At 30.1% G+C, this 18,475-nt stretch overlaps 1 pseudogene across 1 annotated transcript; it reads left to right on the forward strand.

Moving 5' to 3' along the window:
• The first annotated feature begins 1,530 nt into the window (after window positions 1–1,530).
• LOC146944523 (putative aspartic proteinase GIP2) lies at window positions 1,531–3,593 on the forward strand (annotated as a pseudogene). Its single transcript, XR_015028037.1, has 2 exons — window positions 1,531–2,480; window positions 2,934–3,593. The product of XR_015028037.1 is annotated as a putative aspartic proteinase GIP2 (transcript).
• Window positions 3,594–18,475: the final 14,882 nt, after the last annotated feature.

Raw genomic sequence — 18,475 nt, forward strand, 5'->3', positions numbered from 1 at the left:
ACATGACCACACCCATCCACACAAAACCGCTCATTTGAAGTAATAATATCGCACCTCGCCAAATTAGATTTAGTTGGCAACCTGTCACGAAGCAACTGCCACGCAAAAATTGAAACCTTCAACGGAACCTGTTTATGTGAAATCAAATCCGTGTCGGGACACACGGGCGAGTGCTCCTGAGAAGTGAGCATATCATAAACACCGTGAACTGAGTACCCCCCGTTGGATCCGGGAGCCAATGCCAAGCATCTGGATGAGTAGAGTGCAAAGAAACATCAAATAATAATACCCTACACTCCTCTAACATATCCTCCACCCACACCCACAATCTCCTCCTCCAATTCCATTGATTTATTAACAACTAAATCAAAAAGACAATTAAAACGCACACGAGGCAGAACGTCACCAACCTAGCAATCATGCCAATTTTTAATTTTTTTCAAAAAAATAAATAATATTATTCATCGTATTTATAAGGGAACAATATCCAAGTGATTCGTTGTTGTCAAGGAAAGTGTGTTCTGGTATCATTTCTTAGTATACGTTTTATTTCTAGAAGACATAATTGTGTACTTCTTGATTAAACTCTAGATTGTTAGTGTTCATTTTCACCGAAAACTATATTGTTAGATTTTTCAAATTAAGATCTAACACGCATGATAACAACTTAGGCCTCCACACACCTCTAAAAATAAAATATAAAAACTAATGCCTCCACACACATATAATTAACTGGATAACTTGTAACAGTTAGATCGGAGTAAATATATACAATAAGATTGTATATGAAGATGCTATTTATGGGAGAAAAATGGGGGAACTGACTTTATGGGATACATAAAAAATGCAAAATAAAACTAACCTATTATATTTATCTAAATTTGGCCCAATATGGTTCAATGAATCTGTGCCCTATTAAACAAATATTTGTTTTTATAATAAGGACCAAAGAAAGTATAGTGTTTTTTTTTTTTTAAGGAGAGAGTATAGTATTACAAGCTTACTGATTTATATTTTCAATACAAAATTTATGTTTTAGTTTATTTTATAACTCCTTAGCATGTGTCTTTAGAAAGTTAGCATGACCCTAATTTTAATAACAAATTGCATATTGTTAAATTAGCAAGTAGCAATAATGGATTAGTTTAATTGATAAGAGATTTGAATCCTTTAAGTAGCAACTCTATTATAGCTTATCCAGTTAATGAGCATCTGAGTTTTATAATATTGACTGTAATGATGGTCATTGTATATAATTTCCCTTTTGTCACAATTGTATATATCAAAGATGAGCACATTCCGTGAAGATCATACCAAAATTAGAAACAAAAATAATTTCATTAAAGTAATAATACTGTAAGCAACAATTGCTCATGCCAGATCATACCAACTACAAAGAAGATTAAAGAGGAGTATTATATATACCAGTACAAATGTAGTCAATAAAAAAAGATTAAATAATGTATCAGATTATACATTTTCTTCACATATTTATTTTCTATAAAAAGGAACCTTTCACATACATTAATCACTCATCCATTAGCAATAGCATTGAACTCACAATGGCTTCTTTTGCTACACTTTTGTCCTCCCTATTTCTCACAATAGCCCTTCTCTCATTTTCTTGCTCATCACAACAGTTCTTCTCACCAATTGAAAAAGACTCAATAACCAAAGTTACCAAACTATACTCCACTTCACTTGATATAGGAACAGAACCTACACATCAATTCAATCTTGTGATTGATATTGGAGGACCAATCCTATGGTATGATTGCAACAAAACTTACAACTCTTCAACCTATAAGCCCATCTCTTGTGAATCCAAACTTTGCACTAATGTTGCTGGATGCACTAGCTGCAATGGCCCTTTCAAACCAGGTTGCTCAAACAATACATGTGGTGCTAATATAATTAACCCATTAGTTGATGCTATTTTTTCAGGTGACCTTGGCAGTGATGATTTGTTCATTGTAAAATCTAAAATTGCAGTCCCTGACTTTGTTTCTGGTTGCACCGACTCTGCTGCATTTACCGATGATTTCCCTCTTAAAAACTTACCAAAAACTAGTAAAGGTATATTAGGTCTTGCAAGAACGCCACTTTCATTACCAAAACAGCTTTCATTAGCTCCACAAAAAATTCTTAACAAGTTTGTTCTTTGTTTACCATCTTCAAACAAACTTGGTAGTTTTTTCATGGGTGGGGTACCATCTAATTTTGCCAAGTTTAAACTCACTACTATTCCTTTTATTGTTAACCCCTTTAGCACTGCTCCAATATTTACCGAAGGTGATGCTTCTTATGAATACTTTATTGATGTGAAATCAATTAAAGTTGGTGGTGAAATTCTTAACTTTAAGGGTGTGTTTGTTTCCAGGGAGAGAATAAGGAAAGATAGTGAAGGGATGGAAAGAGGATGGAAGGATTGTGTTTCCATAGTTTGGAACAAGTATAAAAAGGTAAGGAAAGAAAGAAACTGATGGGTCCCACACTAGGAAAACTTTCCGCAACACAATGAGCAGAAAGGTTGGAGAAACAATAACTTTTCATTGAAAAGTCTAAAACACCCCTATTTTTTTGTTTATTATTTATTATTTATGTTACTATTCTTATTTGTTTTTCTCTTTACATTTCAATTTGCCGTTCCATATATTTTTTCCTATACAGTTGAATCCTGTCATACTTTCTTTTTCCATGAAAATGTAGACAAGTGACTATATATATATATATATATATATATATATATATATATATAAGGGTATTTATGTCAACTACAAAAAATATATCTTCCTTTCCTTCAATTTTCTAATCCACTTTCTATTAAACCAAACAACCAAAACAATCCCTTCACTTTCCACTCCCTTTCTTTCCTCATACTATCTTTCCTTTCACTATCTTTCCTTATACCTTCTCTTCTCATCCAAACATAGCCTAAGTCTTCCCTTTTGTCTATTGACAATAAGGGAAACGGTGGAACAAAACTTAGCACAATGAAGTCCTTCACTGTGTTGCATAGTTCCATATTGAAACCACTTGTTAGAGATTTTACTAAGAAGGCTTCTGATAAAAAAATAAAGAAAGTGGCATCAGTGGCACCATTTGAAACATGTTTTGATTTGAGCACTATTGGTAGGACTAATACTGGATTGGATGTGCCTACTATTGGTTTGGTTTTGCAAGGGGGGTGTGGAGTGGACATTTTTTGGTGGAAATTCAACGGTGTTGGTGAGTAAAAATGTTGCATGTCTTGGATTTGTGGATGGTGGTAAAGAGCCAAGAACAGCAGTTGTTATTGGTGGACACCAATTGGAGGACAATCTATTGGAGTTTGATTTGGTTTCTTCTAAATTAGGATTCAGCTCTTCCTTGCTCCTTCAGAATGGAAGTTGTTCCAGATCAGATGTTAGTGAAAATCTCATTGCAATTGAGTGAGATTATTGTGAGTTTAAAGTAACTTTTGTTGTTTCCCTTTTAATCGAGTAAAATAAGACAGTCATTTGTAACTTTGTTCCTTTTCTTTTCTCTCTATGATTGTAACTTATGTATTGTTGACTACAAATCAATGAAATTGCGTGCATTTTTTGTGTAAATATTGGTGCGAAGTTGGAAGGAAATTAAAAGGTTGGAAGATTAAACACTAAATTAAGAGATTTTTTTGTTTGTTTGAGGGAACCAATTTAAGAGACTTGTTAGTATTGTGTAAGTTCAAAAAATTGAATGCGGAAGTATGGAATAGAACACATATTATTAATGTTTATTTTTAAATAGCCAATAATTATAAAAAAAATTAATTTTTTTTTTTCGATTCTTGCATATCACTTCTCATAATCTATATAATATAAATTTACGACCTGTTTCATGGCTTCTTCTCTTCTTTTCATGACAAGTGTCACCATATTTCAAGGTTTTAAGATTTCTTTCAAATAGCGACATGTGGCGCTCTAATGTTCTTCTATTCTATTTTTTTTTTTTTATGGAAATGTTATAATTCAATGTTTTTTTTGGAAGAGCAATTATATTGTGTTATTATATGTTATTTTTTTATGGAAATGTTGCAATTCAATGTTTTTTTTTTGGAAGACCAATGATATTGTATTATTATATTATTTGTATAATCGTGTAATGTAGTGTTTAGTTATCATATATTTTATAGTTGGTATTAAGGAATGAAATTTTAACGAGATTGTTTTATATAATATGATATTTCAATTATAACATGAAAATATGTGCAGAATAAATAAAAAATATCATTGAAAATAAAAGGTTAACCCACGCTGATATTTATCCCTGTGCCAAAAATATGAATATTGTTTTATCCCTGCACCAAGTATAGTGACCGTGATCCACCATATTTTTTTGTTTTATCCCTGCGCCAAGTATAGTGACCGTGATCCACCATATTTTTTTTAATAAATTTCGTTGAATATTTATTTTAGGAAAGGAAAAAAATCGGATACTTTATTTTAGGACAAAAAAAATATTGGAGTTTGAGGTATTTAATTGGAATTAAAATCATAAATGGGTGATTGGTAACAAATATGGAAAATATGGTTACAATATGATATGAAAAAAGAGTTTAATGAGCATGTATGATCGGAAAAAATTAGCTTTACATAAACTGACACCCCATTACAGTAATTTCTTTCTCCATATTTTATTGTCAATCTAAAAACACAATAATAAAAGTGGCACGATATAGTGATATAGCAAAAGAAAATTGGATACTTTATTTTTGGACAGAATTTTTTTTGGAATTTGAGGTATTTAATTGGAATTAAAATCATAAATGGGTGAATTTGAGATAATTTAAATGTTTTTTAATATTACTTAAAATTGTGATAATAATGAATTTGTATCTACATTTAACATAAAGATTTTGAAGGTGTATTGAGTTATTGAAATCGTTACTATGAATTAAAAGGTCATAATATTTATAACCATTTTTGTCAAATTTTTTAATAAAATATGATTAAATGTGGAATGATTCGTAAATGAGTATATTATTGTATTTATTTCTAGAACAAGGATAGAATGGAATGCCTATTTGACTTTTTAATTCAAATCTTCTGATCTTCTTTTTTTCTGTGGAAAAAATTGTGTTTAAATACATTTTACATAAAAAGAATTATACATCTGGTTTTTGAACACATTTACAATTTTTTTTACGTATTTATATAAAAAATTAAATAGAGATGTGCATCATGAGTATTTGTTTCCCCTAAAAAAAATCATGAGTACTTTTTTTTTTCTTTCTAATTTTAATCGTATAAATTGTTGATAATTAATGTACCATTTTATTTTCAATTACTACATCCATAAATTAAGGGAATTTTTTTTGTGATTGTTTCATACATATTGACTATAAATATTATGTTTGACACTCGCACTTTTCACACCATTTTGAGTTACAACTCACAAATTTCACATCAGTGCTATAAATTGTTCTTTTTGAAAATTTTCTCGAGATCATTCTTTTAATTAATTCATTATCACTTATTCTAATTTTTTTCTTAGATCTAATTCTCATTACCAGTCCAATTTCTAATTTTTTTTTTTGTCAATTCATTTTTATCTTTATTCACCTTCTATTTTTTTGTTGTAGAAGTGCATCTCAAACGGCGAATATGATGAAAGAATCAGCATATGGTGTGAACTTTGAAGAGATTGGATTGTACACTTTGATTAGAATGAATGTATTTTATTAGTTTTTTAAGCGATGATTTTTCTTTTGTACAATTATTCATCTAATTAGCTTTAGAAATACAATTTGTGTTCTAAATGTTATTTTACATTCTAAATAGTAGTGTTTCTATAGATTATTCATTATGTTGTACTTTCAACTTTGATCTGCATCTATAAAAAAAAATTGTAAGAATTGTCATATGTTTATTAAGATTTTTTTTCTTAATATTATAATATTGATAAGATTTTATTGAATATTATAGAAATTTGTTATTTGTTTCTTTGTAATTTGTTATTCAACGAAATTAATGAGCACAAAAATACAATTATAGATCTTCTTTTTAAGAGACATAGAACACCGTGGTTCAAATCCTTCGCCCTATGACTTTGTGTGGGACACGAACATAGACCAATTTTCTTAATATTTAGAAATGGTTTTAATGAATCAAAAGATTGGCTTGCAATTTTGATTTTTAATTTTTGAATTTTTTAGTAGTTTACGTTATTGGTGATTAATTCAATTTTTTGTTGAATTTTAGATTTTTTTTATGATTTTCAATTTTAGTTTTTTACTAATATTTGACGTTAAAAATAAACATATCCGAAATTAAACGATATATATATACCATTTTAGGTATATATTTTACATTAATATTTTTTTATTAGTTCAATTTTTTTCCAATTACCAAAATTTTAAAGAAATTATTGTTTTAATGGACATTTAATGAGGAAATATTAACCATTCAATAGCTATTATCATTGTCCCGGACTTTTAATGTGTATGCTTGAAGTGTTTTGTATATTATAAATACAATGTTAGTATTTTAATTTGACTAAATAAAATAAAAGATGATACCTTTTTTTTTGTTGGTATGATACCTTTTTTATGCCGATATTTTTAGATGATTATGAGCACAAAAAAAAAACATAGACCTCTATTGCCTATATCCTCTATTGCCTATATTATATATATATATATATATATATATATATATATATATATATATATATATATATATATATATATATATCTCAAATGTATATATGAAAACAAAGTTCTTCAAAGCCAACTCTTGACACACGACATCATGGACCAAACCAAGCATTTTCATGCATTTAACATCTGTGGCGGTTATTTCTTTACTATAATTTTTTTTATTTGGTCATGATGTATGCATTAAAATAATTTTACTATTCTAAGGTTTTTTATTTTCTCATTATGTAGGCATTAATTGGACCAAACACAAAATTTAATAATTATAACTAAAAAAGAAAATTGAATTTTTTTATAAATGTAATTGTTTTAATCTTATTTTTTTAAAATAAATTGAAACAACATTCATCTTTTTTGTTGGTTTCTAAACAACATTCATCTACTTTAATAATTGCACCACTAAATTAATTTTTTATATGTTGAAAAGGTATAAATAAAGATAATTTGATTTTTTTAAAATTTAAATCATTTTTAATCTACAACATGGTTAAAATAATTTTGTTATCTTTTAATTTTCTTAAGATTTTAAATATTATAATTAAATTCCTCAAAAAAATTATTATAGTTATATAATTTTTAAGTCATATTAAAAAAAAACTTATGAAGGTAGACAAATATCTAAGAGAATCAGAAGCAATTTAAATGATAATATTGTGATACAAGCTTTCTAAACAAGTTATCAATTTGTAATATTTTTAATAAATTTTAATTTTAATGCGTACTCTCCTTAATGAGTAATGAAGTTTTCCTAATAAGTCATCTCAATATAATATATAAAAGAAAATTGAATATTAATTAGGACATTCTCTTTACCGTCGAATTTTAATAATTATAATAATAAATAAAAAATATAATTTTTTATAACTACAATTATACATTAATAAATTAAAATAATAAGTATTATTAAAATATAAAGGGAAAACCAGTTCATTTCTTTTTATCATAGGTTGATGTAATTTATTGATCTGTCTTTAATGTCCAAGATCTTATCTCTTTACCACTAGACCAAACATTTACAAATGTATTACATTAATATTAATATATCATCGGTTGATTTTAATTTATTTTTTTTTGATATTTTATCTCATTCTTATGAGTGTGTTTCCATGGGTGGATGCACCATATGGATTTGGTGTGGCTATAGTCACACCAAATTTTTCCTAAAAATAAACTTACATGTGAAAGATGTCTACAAGATAACAGTAGAATTGCAAGTTTAAAAAAATTGGTCAAACCATTTGTGATTATATATACTTGGTGTTGTTATACATGCTTTTGCATCGACACCTACATGTGTTCACATGATGGGTCACTTTTCATTGTAATCTATTACCCGATGCAATGAAGTTTCGTTAGGTTGGATCAACAAATCATTACATATAACTTTTTTTAAAAAAATATTTAAATATATAATTAAATGACATTCTATATTATAAAAACTTCAAGACTTAGACTAGATTCTATTGTTTAAAATTTGAACACTTGAATACAATTGAAACACTTTGAATCTCTATGACATGAACCGAGTATTAATAGTGTGAACACTAGGTTAGTTCTTAGAGGAAACACGTTGTATAAGTCAAGTACAATGTTAAATGAGCAAGGGTCGATACATCGCCGCCTGGATGCGGTAAAAAATAAGCAAGAGTCTCAACATCTTTGTGAATGAGTGTGAGTAAATAAGTTAGTTCACGAGGTATGACCCATTTTAGAACATGGAATAAAAGCACCCTTGAAAATATGTGGAAATAGTTGACTCTATGGCTAGGAGGAAGGTTAATTTTATGTGCCAACAAGAAACTAAGTGGGTGGGTGAAAAGGCGAAAGAATTAGATAGTTCAAGATTTAAGCATTGATACACTGAAAAAGTTGGATCAAGAAATGGTGTAGGCATTATTGTGAATAAATAAGGGAAAAAGGATATTATGGATGTAAAGAGGATAGGAGACCCACAAATTTGTAGCTGAATTAGACATCTTTAATTATTATTTTTTGAAAGGAAATAAGACAACTTTAATGTTATTAGTGTTTATGCATCTTAGGTATGGTTCAAAGAATGTTTTAAAGTAAAATTTTGAAAGGATTTGAAAGGCTTAATTCAAGATATACCACAAGAAGAAAATATTTTTCTAGGAGGGGGTCTAAATGGGCATGTTAGGAGTGTTTGATAAGTTTTGAAGGTGTGAATTAGGGTATAGCCTCGGGGAGATAAATGCACAGGGTAAATTTATCCCAGATTTTTTGTTGTCTTATAATCTTACTTTAGGAAAACAAAAGGGAGTCTTATTACATACAAGAGTGAGATGTCATGTTTTCAGAGAGATGTATTTCTTATTAGTAATTATGACAATAAGATTTGATGAACTTAAGGTTTTACCTGGAGAGAGTTTGACTATCCAACATATAGTATTGGTTATAGATGCAAGGGTTAAGAGAAGAGAGAAGAGGAGATGCCACAGTTGGGATACAAGGATCAAATGGTGGCATTTAAAGGATGAAAAACAAAGTGTTTTCCAACAAAAGATTTTAAAGGAAGGTTGCGTCAAGCTACATAGAAGCGAAAATGATAAGTGGAACAAGATGACATATGAGATTAGAAAAGTAGCAAAAAAGACAATAGAAAAACTAATAGGTTTTGGACCTATCTAGGAGTAAAGAATCATGGTGGCACTAACATTTTTAAATTAAAATGAGAATCAAAAGGGATGTTTTAAAGTGTGGTATAGGTGTACACGTACAAATATTTAGGAAAATTATAAGAGAGCTAAGAAAGGGGCAAAGAAGGCATTAAACGCAACAAGAACACAAGCTTTTGATGGGTTATACCAATCCTTACACACCAATGAGGGAGAAAAGTTTATATATATTCTTGCTAAAGGACAAGAAAGAAAGAAAAAATAGATATTAGAGAGGCAGATATAAACTATAACTACTATCATCGTATTATAGAACACGAGGTAAAAGAAGTGTTGAAACGGATGAGACAATAAGATAGTTGAGCTTGAAAATAAATCTATTGAAGTGCAAAAAAGTTGTGGAGAAATTTCATCCTCAAACCTGAACCCGTCCCCAACCTAAACATTTTCCCAAACCCGAACCTACTACTAGAAATTCATATCCACCATTTTTTATTAATCTAATCCATTTGAGGTAGGAAAACACACAACACCATATTTTATATCAAACGAACCTCTTCACAAAGTAATTAGTCAATTTTAAATTAGGGTAATGATTACAGTGATTAAAAGTTCAAAAATATCTCAAAAGTAGAGATAATATTTAGAGATTTGCATGTTACATATTAATATATTTCTACATTCGGTATAGGTTCGAAATGGGTATCTATATCTTTAAATACTTGCCAATCATAATAGGAACATATGCTACTATAGATCTTATAAAAAAATCCATTTTCAAAAGATGAATTTGACAATAGTAAATATTTTTTTTTTAAATGTCAATGTAATATATTCTTGGGGCAAATATCATCATGTTGGAGAGATCAAAACAATTGCCCTTTTTTTAATGACAAATGTTAGTAATTAGTTGTTAAATTAATATTACTCCTTCGTTTGAGTTTGACCCAGTACCTCTAACTCCTTAATCCTTAACTCAAATCATTTGAACTACTCAACCCCAAAAACAATTTATTAGTTAGGATAAAAATACCAATTTAAAATAAAATATAGTTGTAAACTATATATATACTTTATATTTGTAAAAGAAAATATTCCCACAAAAAAAAATTGTAAAAGAAAAGATCTTGATACAACTATATAATATTATATTTTTTTACAAAAACTATTAATATTAAGTTATATTTTTTGTCAAAAAAACTATATAATTTATTTAAAGTTACTTTAAATTTATATTGATTTATATATCAAATAACTTAAATACTCACAAACTTTATGTAAATTAATTTTCAATTTTAAATAATATTTTATTAAACATTAACGTTAATTCCTTGAGTAAAAAAATATAAAAAAGTATGTTAATTTCCCGTGCTTAGCACGAGTATTCCGATTTGAATGATAATCTTGGTGACCCGTTATTTTTCCAAGAAAGGGGAATACTCGCACCAACGTTTGATTCAGTTGAGCATGTTAATGAATATATGATGTCACTGATTCCAGGTGAAGAGAAAGAGTATTTAAGCTCTGATTTTGTTTGTCGATCGGGTGAAAATTCTGATGTCCAAAGCGAGTGGTTAACAACGGAATTTCTTAATGGTATCAAGAGCTCTGGAGAGAAACATCGATCAGGCCAATGGATTGTGTAATGGTGCGAGGCTGACAGTTACACATTTAGGGAAGAGCACGATAACTGCTACCCTAATTACAGGAAAAGGGACGATACTAGGGTATTCATTCCCATGATGAATCTTATTCCGAGTGATCCAGGACTACCCTTCGAATTCAGGCGCATGCAATTTCCATTAACGCTTTGTTTTGCAATGACAATAAATAAAAGTCAGGGTCAATCTTTATCTTGGGTGGGAGTTTATCTTCTTAAGTTCGTGTTCACGCATGGACCACTCTATGCCGCTGTCTCTCGAGTTACTTCTAGAAAAGGTTTGAAGCTGCTCATCTTGGATGAAGATAATAATGTTTGCAAGGAGACCACAAATGTTGTGTATCGTTAAGTTTTTCAAAAAGTATGATCATTGGTTATGTTTTAGAATTGTTGTTGCTATAATTTAGAAAACTAAAGTTGCGTATTGTTTGGAAGTTGTTTTTTTTTTTTTTAAATTTCTTTGTAAGGCGTACTGGTCATTACAGGCCATGCAATTTCTATATAAGCAGATCCTCCTGCCATTGACTTTTAATTGATGCACTTTTCAGGTATAACAATACATGGAACTTTTTTTTATATCGTTGTTACCCTAAAATACAATATTTACATTAGACCATTGGTTTTGTAAAAAATAAAAACAAATAACAATCGGCGTTTCTGTAGCCCAAACTATATTTATACACACCCGTAAAAAATTTAACGTTTGCATTCACAGACTAGGTGTATACATCTGACACTAGGCATGGCAATGGGGGGGGACGGTTTTTACCTTCCCCGTCCCCATACCCAATTCTCATATACTTACCTGTTATTCTACCCATACCCAACGGGGATGAGAAATTGAATCTCATCCCCGTCCCCGACGAGTTCGGGTATCCCCGCCCCATCCCTGTCCCCGCATTGAATAATTTTTTTAAATAAAAAAGAGAAGTTTTTTTGCATCCCTAAGAGAAATGTTGTAATACATTATCGAACAACATGCTCACATTAACATTTGTTAGATGAAATGATTTAGTTGATCCTTTAAATATCAATTGTAGTTTTTATTAACATGACAATTATCAAACAAAATAACATGGCATATCAACATAAAGTAATTTTTTACATTTGGGACGGGTATGGGTTTGGGTTTGGGGTGGGTACCTATATACCCGTTACCCGTCCCATACCCGTGTTTTGAAATCGGGAAAAACCCATACCCATATTCAAACCCAGTAAAAACGGGGAAGACCCGTCAAATTGAGTTTGGTTCGGGCGGGTAACCGCGGGTATGGATTTTCTTGCCATGCCTATCTGACACTGACTATTATATAAAAAAAATACAAATTTTGTAGTTTTTATGATTAATAAAATACATTATGTCAACAAATAATAATATATAGTACGTCGGCATATTTTTGCAAAAATATTACATATGTTAAGTTTAACAATGAGTACATCTTATACTACAAATAATTAGTATAAATATAAATCCAAATACTTTAATCGTTATGTGCAATGTTTAGATATTTCAAAATATATACAAAATTAACAAAATTAAGATGATATTTTTTTACATATCAAATTTAAATTATAACCACACTTATAACTTTAAGATAACATAATATAAAATCTATACATTTGATTAAAAAAGTTTTTTATTTCCCGTGCTTGGCACGGGTCACTATACTAGTTTTACCATATAATTAAGAGATTTTTTTGTTTGTTTGAGGGAACCAATTTAAGAGACTTGTTAGTATTGTGTAAGTTCAAAAAATTGAATGCGGAAGTATGGAATAGAACACATATTAGTAATGTTTATTTTTAAATAGCCAATAATTATAAAAAAAATTAAATTTTTTTTTTCGATTCTTGCATATCACTTCTCATAATTTTACCATATTTGGTTGTGATAGGATTGAGAATCCAACTGAGTTTCTTATTTTTTCTCCATTCGTATCCGATTAGTCTGTTTCCTTTACTTTGTGGTTAGTTTCTTTATTATCTTATCTACAAGAGTCCTTGAACTGATCAAATTGTTGCCGCAATTTTAGCTTAATCCAGTTATGAAATCTCTATATAAATAAAGGACTCGAGTTACTTCAAAAGACACACAAAAAAGTTCTATTGAATTACCAAGAACTCTTTCTCTCTTCTCCCTCTTTATGCTCGATGCATTTTTGAACAAATTCTCCCCTCTTATTTTCTGTCCTTTATAAATTAGGAGTGTTCTTAATACCATAGTACCTTTTGAGGTATATCGTCCCTTCATAATTAAGAATGGTCATAAGAGCATAGTCGCTTTGATAATTTGTGTTACTTCAAAATAAAGAGTATTTTCAAGATCAATAGTCCCTTTTGAGGAATAATGTCATTTTGAAGTTAATAATAATCGTAAGAGTATAGTCCCTTTAGATATTTTCTACCCTTGGAGATGTTAAAGGTTATATTGGTGGTAACACCATATTTGAGTGGTCGAAAATCACAATACCATATTTGGAGAAGTTAGAGGTTAGAAAGATGGTAGCACCATATTTGAGTAGTCACAATATCATAGAAGAGTGGTCATAGTACCTCATTTAAGTGGTTTCAATATTAAATTTAAGTGGTTTTAGTACCATATTGGAGGAGTAATTCTAGAGCGGACCCAACAATTTTGTAAGACTTTGAGACAGTTGTAGTTGGACTATTTTATTCTAGAGGCGATGTGGTAGATATATATAGTCTGTTTGCATAATCTTTAGGCAATACCATGACACGTTTTTAAGAGATCAACTAGTTGTGACTCAACCCAATAATAATTTCGGTGGCTGGAAAAATATTTTTCAAAATAGACTTAGAAATCCAAGTATAACAACTTGGAAATATAAAAACCCATAAGGATAAAAGACTATAGAAATACATCTTTAGTTACTGAATCTGCATTCATTGCTGAGATTATTTCTGCATTAACTGCTATTGAGATTACGGTTGGAAACTGATTCCAAGCTAACTAGGTTGGCTTTCAAAAATGATGCTTTGATTCCTTGGACTTTAAGAAACAGATGGATGAACATTCAAGAAAGGATCAAAGACACGAACTTCATGGTTACTCACATTAGGTAGGGTAATACTTGTGCAGATATGGTTTATCCAACTTAGGTCTTAATGTTTCAAGTTTTGTTTGGTGGCAGAATGCACCTAAAAATATTAGAAGAGATGTAAATACAAATATGTTGGATATGCCCAATTTATGGTTTGTTACCTTCTCAAAATGTTAGGGTTATATCCCACTTTTCTCTTTTGTATGTCTTTCTTTGGTTTTAATGATATTGGGTAGTGTGCTTTGCATTACTCTTACTTAAAAATAGAAAAAGAGTAGAAGTTAGTTTTATTAATTTTTTGTGAAAAAAATTAATCCATCCCTCCTTAAATATAATTAAGGTCGTCTTAAAAAAAAGGCAAAAAATTAAATCGGAGGTCCTTTATCTTATTTAATTGTAACATATAGGTCTTCATTCATTTTTCTATTTAGTGTTTTTTAGGGAACCTTTTTCTTCTATTTAGTTATTTATGTATCGATATACCTTCAATTATTTTCCATTCTTTATCTCTCAAAAAAAATAATTTATTTTCCATTCTTTTTGGTATAGCCTTCGTCATGCATCAAAATATGTTTGCCGCCAGCAGTATAATGTCACGGTGTTACGTCTTCTTTGACGTCATTAATATATGCATAAAAAACACCACAAATAAAAAATATATGCATAAAAAAAGGCATTTCCTTCGATAAAGACAGACAGCTATGAAAAATGATGCACATGTTAAAGACATAACAAAATATAATTTAAAGTGGAATAAAAAAAATTAAGGCTTAAATGCACTTTTGACCCCCTATGTTTCAAATAGTTGCGATTTTAGCCCCCTAAGAAAAAAAATGGATATTTTGACCCCCTATGTTTTGACCCTCTTTTGATTTGCTGATTTTGACCAGTCAACGCCCTTGTGTCAAGTCCCTTTGCTGAGGTGGCATACATGTGTGTAATTATTATTTAAAAATTAAAGGAAAATTATTTTTGCAATTTAAAAAAATAAAAAAAGGATGGAATAAAACCCTCTGCATCATTCAAATCACCATTCAAAGCACCATTCAAATCACCTTCTTCAATAAAACCATGCATCAACGTGGTGAAAGTTTTCTCATCAGGCTTCAATTCGTGATTTGCCATTTCCTCAAGCATCAAAATTGCAGGCCTTAATTGATGTGCTTTACACAAAGCCTTGATCAAAACATTAAAAGTTGAAACATCAAGAACAACACCCTCATTAACCATCTTCGAATGAAGCATTTCAACTAGTTTAAGTTTATTATCCTCAACCAAAGCATTGAGGGCAATATTGTAAAAATGGGTATCTAGTATAATCCCTAATTCATTTTCCAATATCTTAAGCAATTTTTCAATTTCATGGAAATTGGTAAAACTTTGGATAAGGGTAACGAAAGTGGTGGCGTTTGGGACGGAACCAGAGGATTTGAGTTGTTTGAGAAGGGTTGTGATGGAATCGAAGGAAGAGGATTGGGTGAGTTGAAGAAGGGTTTCATTGGGAGGGAGAGGGTGGTGTGTTGTGGAAGAAGGGGTGGTGCAAAGAGTAGGGAATTTGAAGGTTGAATAGGAAGAGAAAGATAAGGGGGGTGTTGGTGTTGAATGGAGGTGTGGGTTTAAGGTGCGAGGAAAAGGGTGAGGGAGAGAGTGAAGTGGAGAGAGTAGTGTCATTGAGACAATATTACAAACATCAAACATGCGTGAGGAGAAGGCTGGATAGTAATTTGCTGGTGAAGTTGGAGGCAGGGAGACTGTGGCAGTGGTGCGGCTTGAGGATGAGGCAGGGAATATATTCCATCCTTTTTTTATTTTTTTAATTGCAAAAATAATTTTCTTTTAATTTTTAAATAATAATTACACACATGTATGCCACCTCAGCAAAGTGACTTGACACATGGGCGTTGACTGGTCAAAATCAGCAAATCAAAAGAGGGCCAAAACATAGGGGGTCAAAATATCCATTTTTTTCTTAGGGGGCTAAAATCGCAACTATTTGAAACATAGGGGGCCAAAAGTGCATTTAAGCCAAAAATTAAAGCAAGAATGCCCAATAAATAACATATCATTAGGCTGTTTTCCAACAAAAAGAAAATATATAGTACAAGACCAGTGTCTATTATTGTGTTTTTTTTTTTTTTAAATAATCCATATTGAAAACTTTAATTCCAAACTAGCCTACATAAAATAAAGAGAAATGATATTTGTACGTCCATTTTGTGACAACTTTTGGACAAACCTTTATCTCTCATACTCACATGATGTTCTTTTCCTCTCTCCCTTTTTCTCTCTCCATTGTTTTTGACCAATAAGAAGTGAGAAAAACAAGGTTGTCATCAAAGTTGTCTTCAAATGGATGCACATATATCACTGCTCTAAAATAAAATTGCCAAAATACTCTACTTTTCGGTTTGCATATTGGACCTTGCAAGTTAGGGTACCTCGCAAGCCAAATAATGCATATGCTTTCTACTATTCAACTGAGTGTCCTTTCGCATGTTTTAGATTTAATTTGGTATAAGGAGCTCCTTTTAAGATATCTTTATTTGTTTGGCGTTTTTTACGTAATCGGCTTCTTATCAAGGATAGCCTGTTTAGACGAGGTATCATCAATCATGATCGCAGTTTTGTGTAAGTGGTTGTAGTGCCTTTGAATCGGCAAATCATTTGTTTTTTTAATGTAATGTTTTTAGTGCTATTTGGCACCTTATACGTTGTTGGATTGGGATATTTTTTCTGTCAACCCTTTATGTATTTCAGACCATTTTGTTTTGTTTGGTCATTTAGCATACATTTCTAAAGTTCAATGATCTATCTCGCACGTCATTTGGTTCTTTTGTGTTTTTGTAATTTGGAAAGAGAGTAACAACAAAATTTTCAATTCAGCAGCTCTTGGGCAAAATTAAGTTACTCTCTTATTGGTGGCAAAATATGCTAATATTGTTTTTGGGTATCATAGCCGATGACTTGCCCCTTTCTCTTGTTTGGACATTGTTTAATTGCTCTCTGTTAGTTTTCTCTCTTATCATTTTTTACTTGTTCCTTTTATAAACTCTGATGTTCTTCTCTAATATATCTTGTGCTACATAGAGTGTTTTCTTGTTGGTAACATATTCCATTCTGATTCGCTAAAAAAACATTTTTTTAGTTAAAAATTGAAAGTCGGAAAATGAGCTCTACGTGAGATTGAAAGGGTATCTACTCTTATGGATATAGAGGCTCTGAGAGTAAAATGTTGCAGAACTGACTTTTTGGAAACAATAAATAAAAAAATGGGGCAACCAATTGACCTTAACGAAAATAAAAAACTAACATTTTATATTGCTCTTGATTTGGCCCAATCTACTCTTACATACGAAGATGCTATATATGGTACAAAGAAAATAAAAAACTAACCTCTCAGCCAAATCTTCTTTAATGAATTTATGCCCTTCTTATGTGTTAATTTTAATAAACAAATGCATAAGTAAAACACTACAACATATATGAGATTTAGTAACACTTGAAAAATGTTAGTAAATACAAAAAACTGTTACTATTTAGATTTAGTAATACTTGAAAAATGTTAGTAAATACAAAAAAAATGTTACTATTTAGATTTAGTAATATTTGATAAATGTTAGGTGAAACCCATATTACTAAATGATTCAAGTAGTAGAAGATTTAAGTTTTTTAAACAAGTGATTAGCATATAGAGAGAATACAAAATAAAAAACGAGTAGCATCAATATATTATGCACCCAGTTGATAAAGCATCCAAGTTTTATAATATTGACCGTAATGATGGTCATTGTATATAATTGTTTTCTTGACAGCATTGTATATACCAAAGATGAGCACATTCCGTGAAGATATAAACAATTACAAACCAAAATTATTTTATTAAAGTAATAATACTATAAGCAACAATTGTCCATTCCAGATCATACCAACTACAAAGAAGATTAAAGAGGAGTATTATATATACCAGTACAAATGTAGTCAATTAAAAAAGATTAAATAATGTATCAGATTATACATTTTCTGGCTTAAATGCTCAATTAGTCCCTTAACTTTCAAGTATCGATTTGGTCTCATAAGTAATAAAAGGTCCATTTAGGTCTCTTAACTTTATTTCAAGTATCGGTTTGGTCCCTTCTGTTAATTTAATGCAAAAAAACGTTAAATTTTGGTCCCTTAACTTATTTAATTAGTATTAGTTTAATCCCTTAGCTTATTTAATTAGTATTAGTTTGGTCCCTAACCTTAATGTTTAATTAGTATTAGTTTGGACCCTAAACTTAACGTTTTTTTGATTTAAATTAACAGAAAAGACCAAACTGATACTTTAAATAAAGTTAAGGGACCTAAACGGACCTTTTATTACTTATGGGACCAAACCGATACTTGAAATCAAGTTAAGGGACCAATTGAGCATTTAAGCCTACTTTTTCTTCACATA

Source organism: Medicago sativa, chromosome 2, assembly GCF_051527215.1.
Source record: "Medicago sativa cultivar Bolivia chromosome 2, Bolivia_mono, whole genome shotgun sequence".
Lineage (NCBI taxonomy): Eukaryota > Viridiplantae > Streptophyta > Magnoliopsida > Fabales > Fabaceae > Medicago > Medicago sativa.